Raw genomic sequence first — 6,001 nt, forward strand, 5'->3', positions numbered from 1 at the left:
GAAAGAGTGAGGAGTCTCCATGTCTGAAAAGTGACATTAGTCACTCTGTGCAGTTGTTCAACCAGCAATTCAATTCCATCCAGCCCAATGAATTGGGAGAAGATAAGAACAAAGTAAATACACGTGCCGCAGCATAAGAGCACAAGGTGCAGGAATGAACAAAAAAGGGTTCCCGTACAAGAGAGTTCAGCTCACTGGGCAGGTGGGGTGCAACCCAACCATGGCCATGCTCTGCAACAATAAAGCATTCTGATGCATAGACTCTTGGTCTTTCAGGACCTTTGCAAGGCTAGCAAAGTTTAAGAAACAAAGTATTATTAAGGAGCTGACAGGAGCTTTCTGCAGCATTTCCTAGGTTTTCATACTGTGTAAAGCTCACCATGTTTTAATTGCAAACCACAGACTTAAACAAATCCAAAATATTCTGCAGCCCACTGGCATTGAAAGATGTCCCGTTTGCACCAAAATTCAGAAGTCTTTTCAGCTATTGTAGCAAAGTTTATTCAGCCAAAAGGCAAGTGGTAGTGGACAATGTGTAAACACTGCCACGCACCAAACATTTGCAGCCCTGTGGCTCCAAGGTAATACTCCACAGGGAAAGTGATAAAGGCTAGTTTGCATCTGCAAAACAACTGGACATCAATATTGGCAGTGTAAAAAACCAAGGAGAGTAGTTGTTTCAAGCCAGATCTCGTATTAACCAAACCAGGACAATTCAGGGTAAGACTGGTATCTGCAGAGGTTTTAGCCAGCCTAGCCAGCAATTAGTTGTGATTTCATATAACCCTCACCACCCAAAGCAGACTCAGGTAGTATCTCATCTTATTGGTGATGCAACGTTTGGGGAAAAACCTCCACTTCCACCATATCACTAACTTCTAGCATGGTAAGAACTGAAACAGGTGTCAATCACAGAAAGGTTTTTCTCCAACATATTTTACACATACACACTACACTCTACTGCCCATTAAAATACAAGGCTTTTTAGAAGGTCAGCAGGCAGTGCTTAAATTCTAATAACTAACTCCCAAAGGGAATGAGACCATTTTGAAGCTTGCAATCCCCTAACTTTCAGCACAACAATTACTCCCAGGACCATGTGGATCCTTCTTCAGACAAAACTAAATTTGAGACAGAGCCCCCTAGTGCCTCATCAAGAGGAAAGAAAACAGTCATCAGGTCATGAATAGATACACTGATTCATAACAATAAAATAAAATTCCCAAAAGTCTGGCCCCAAAAGGTACATATTGGCTCACTTGCTTGCTATCTATTTCTGGAAGCTGCTTGATAGAGATGGTTCAGTTCTGCTTCAGTGAGACATCAAGTTGTACTAGCTAGGAGAGGTTCTGTGTACTCCATGTTCAGACTCTGAGGATTTCACTTGTAAGTGAACAAGACACAGGACACGTTCTCTATGCGATGAAAAGGGATGATATCAAAGTGTGACAGAGATAAGTACAGCATAGCCAACAGGATGATTCATACAAACACATGTGCTTTTCCAGCAGGACTCCTTTATTACCTTGACCTTGACTCTTCTGCTGTGTTTTATATGAAGGTGGAGACACAAAGCAGCATGCTTAGTTCTAATTACCTCAGGAGCTAAATACATAACACCAAACCCAGCCTTCGGAATAACTTGAGTGGAATTGAAATATGGTCACAGAGCAGAATCCAGTCCACAAAGCCTTGGCATATAGAGCAGAGGTATCTTGGGACCTACAAATACTGATAGACCACAGCAATACAATGTCTGACAAGCAGGAATTAAAAAGGAAATATGATTCTAGTGAAAAACATTCTGAGAGTTAAAACTGGAACTTTTTATCTGGGCTTTGGAAACATTTGGCTACCACTAACATGGAAAATATTCATCTCTCCTCTCTCTTTTTTTTTTTAAGAAGGAAAAGAGTGGCTTTTTTTTGGTTAAAGATCCAACTTGAAGGAAAGAGCAATGAAATAATTTCCTGGCTCTACCAGGGATGTTCTCCTGCGACAGAGAGAAGTCGATAACTCTCTGCATTGTGGAAAGAGGAATAAAACATTTTTTCTGCATTAAGTATCATTATGGAAAACGTGAGATCTTGGACGTTAAAGTCCAAATTCTGACTTTGAGTAGCCTCTGACAAGAAAAAAGTCTCAACCTTACCAGTAACAGTAGTGTAAATAGAAAGCCAGAGCCAAAGATGTTGTGCTCAAAACCCCACCATTTCCTGCAGGACTTGAGTTCCAGTTTGGCAAAACTAAAGGAATCAGACGTAGCTTCCAGGCTGCCAACTGCTTGTCCAAATCTCTATGTTCAGCAACAGAAAAGAAATGTGTTTTCTACTAGCAACAGTGGAAGGTTGCATTGGTTTGTTTTCCTTTCATTTACATTAAAGAGCTCAGTCTGCACATCAGGTCTATAAAACAAAACCAACAATATGGACAGCTCGTATCCTTTATAGAAGCACCCGCTAAGGGTTCAGTAGTAGCCACAAAAGGTGCCTTTAAAGCCACTGCCAAACATCTTCAGCTCCTCTATTATGTACAGGTATCTCCCATACTACATCCCTCAACCAGAGGAATGGTGACTGAATTTGTTATGAGTCCCAAGGCACACCTCCTCATAGAAGATACAAACTTCAGGTGTGCAATTACATCCCCTCAGAGCTGCTTCACCATACAACCAGAAACCCCAAACCACATTTACCAGGTGATTACCATCCCCCATTGTTCTTAAGGGCACCATTATAAAATTGAGGTATGGGAAAACAAGAGGCTGCTGGGAAAGGACTATGAATCTTAAGCTTGCACCAATGTGGGAAAGTCTGAGCAAGTCAGAATGACCCTCAGCTTTAACATATAGAAAGGAAGTAAGGACTTGCCAGCAACATCCAGCTTTCTTTTAAGTGTTTCTGAAAAGTGTGGAGTATTTTAGGCAATCACCCAGGCTACCCAAAACAAAAGCATACCAGACACAGAGGCCACTGGTTGCATTCATACAGCTGGGTGTGTTTGCTTTGCTTACAAAGCATTTGTTTTTTGCACTGAAAGGTAAAGTGAAATTCTACAACCCAAGCTATTGAGAAGATAAGAAACATGAAAAACTCCCAGATCGGTGTTTCATATGCCTTACTTGCAGAAACTATGATCACAGAACTACCCCAGCTCAAGTCTTCTTGCTTCCATTCTTCCACGAAGAATTTGCCATACAATTCTGGCAGTGTGACTTCAGCACCAACTTTGACTTACAGTTCCTTCGTATATATTGTCCTTCCTAGAAATGCTTCTTATTAACTGTGTCTTGTAAGAGGCAGAGTACAGAATGGTATTTCATACTCACATGGGAGATGGAAAGAGGAGTGACATGGGCTTTTTCCTGGCTGAAATCGAGAGCAAGATTAAGACCAACTCAGAAGGAATCCACCACAGAGCAACAGGAGGACTAAAACTATCCATAGGTGATACTGCTGGACAGTGATATAACAGTAGAAGTAAGTCTTGCACACAGCAGAGACCAGTGAATTGCAGTCTCTGGCAGGGCAAACAAAGACCTGAGGCAGGCATACCAAACCCAACAGAGATACTTCTTCATTTTCACTAAAACAGCAGAGGATGAACAATTTTGTAAAGTTCTAAAAAAACTACCCAGGCAACAATAGGCTACAAAGGAAAAAGAAAAACCGCAGTAAGCAAAGAACAGACCAGGAACTGAATGTCAGTGAAAGGCATTTTCCTCCTGAATGTGCAAAGGAACTCTTTCTTGGATCTATAAATAGATCCATCTGATGATGCGGGAAGGTCAGGTGCAGCACTGCTGACTGATCACTCACGTATGAGAACTTTGGCATAGTAATTAAGCACATCCTGAATCACTCAGAACTAAAGTCCTTGGATACTGAACTGCAAAAGTGTGATGGATATGAATACATTTGTGTGTATACTTAGGAGCATTAGGAAAAGTGCAGGGGGTTTAAGAATGCCTTGAATTTTTCAAAATCTGCAAGGGTGGAAAAAGGGAAGAAAACAAACAAGTTTCTCTTGATGCTGGTGTGCTGTAAATCCATGTCCCCTGCATGAGTCCCAAGAACCAACCCCCCTTCCACCCCTTCCCCATGCTCTTCTTCTGTGGGGCAGGAAGAGCGACATGAGTCTAATGATGCTGAGGGTGGCCATGCCACAGCATTGCTGCAGTGCCAGACAAGCACACACAGGCAAAGTACATCACGGCAAAAATCCCAATTGCAGGAAAATTACCCAGGCCAAAGGAGAGGATGGGACATATGTTCCTCCCAACCAAAACACATGAAACAATTTGTATTTCTGGACACACAAAAGCAGCAGCCTTGAAACACAGAATATGAAAAGAAGACAACACGTATAACACACTAGCTTTCTCAACACACTTGTATCTTACCATGATCACAACACAGCTGAGATTTCTACCTGTAGGTTGAAACTGAGGAGGCCACAATTATTAAAAAAGACACTCTATGAAAGTGCACTCCATCACTGACTGGTTAATCTTTTTATTAAGTTCATTTGTAAGTTATTTTTAAATTTATGGACAATTTCTTCATCTGGATGATGTCCTTTTAACATTTTAATTCAATTTTTAGTTCAAAGTAAGGCTCTTCTCCCATAAATGTTTGTAAATCTCTTTGATAATCCCTCATCTTTTTTCTCCCCGATTTCAGAGAAGTTTAAAACATGAGCCATACGGGATAAGTATCTGTTATAAGTGACATGCAGTAATTATATGTCACAAGCCACCATTGCACACTCCATAGCAACTCCTGTAAAGCTCAAGTGATTTACAGAATGAATTAAATGGAAAAGGATTCACAAAGGCCTCAGACCAGCCAAAGCATGCAATGAAATACTGCCCATCTTAAACAATAGACAACGCATGTAGCTACTCTTTTCTACCAAAATTTATAAGCAGAACTGAAAAGCAAAGAAGTTTTGATAGACAACCAATACTGGGATCATATTAAGAAACAACTCCCCCCACCTCCCGCACCGGATCTATTTCCTTTAGAAAAATTCATAAATGGACTGTCCTCCGAGCACTTTGTTTAAAACCAAACCAATGCACAACCTGAGTATGATCTCCTCAGTCCTCCATGTTAAAATATGTTCAAAATCAAATACCATCAGGAAAAGCAGACAACCTACTGGCTGGCCAGCACAAAGTGTTAAGAAATTGGCTGGAACTGCTGATGGCAAAATTGAGAGATTTGAAATATGAGTACAAGTATATGAAATGAAATGCAAACGAAACACAAGCACGCTACTGAAGCCTTACGCTTTTTTAACTTACTGAAGCAGGGTGGGGTTTTTAGAAGAACACAGCATTCCCCTCATTGCACCCAATGAAGTACAGAAGAGTTTTGCCATTTGTTCTGTTGAGAACAGAGGGCTTTTAAATATTACAGTCATAAAAGACTAAAATCCCACCTCTCTATTCAGCCAGCTGCAGACTGGCTCTGTCAAGGCTCCCATCCACCAGCAAGGTGCAGAGCCTACAGACCTGAGGAGATTACCATCCCAGCCTCCCGTGCTGCTGAGTGGACAGCTGAGCTGCTGCTCATCAATCAGCTGATGAATTGCTGCAGTTTACAGTCAGGAGGTTTAAGGCAAGTGAACAGCAGTGATGATCTACTTCGAAACTTCACGCTGTAGATCGAGTGATTCAGCAACTGATTCACAGTGGCTCAGCTGTCCAGGAACAGGGTGTGGGGTGGGGTGGACAGCTGGGACCTGCGATGTCATCCATACTATGCCATCCCCACTAGTGATTCAGAACCCTGACACTCTATCATTTCCGTAGCATGCTTTGTGCCTCCTGCATACTTCAAACTGAAGAAGCAGAAAATTGATGTTGTCAGTAGAGACAGGAGCAGTTTCCCCTACACTATCATCAGAAGAGTATCACTGATTTCAATGTGGTACTAGACTCCCACTAACCTTGGGGAATATGATCCATTTTATGCAAACCTCTGTAATCCTAACC

The sequence above is a fragment of the Fulmarus glacialis genome, unplaced genomic scaffold (genome assembly GCF_000690835.1).
Source record: "Fulmarus glacialis isolate BGI_N327 unplaced genomic scaffold, ASM69083v1 scaffold48396, whole genome shotgun sequence".
In the NCBI taxonomy this organism is placed as follows: domain Eukaryota; kingdom Metazoa; phylum Chordata; class Aves; order Procellariiformes; family Procellariidae; genus Fulmarus; species Fulmarus glacialis.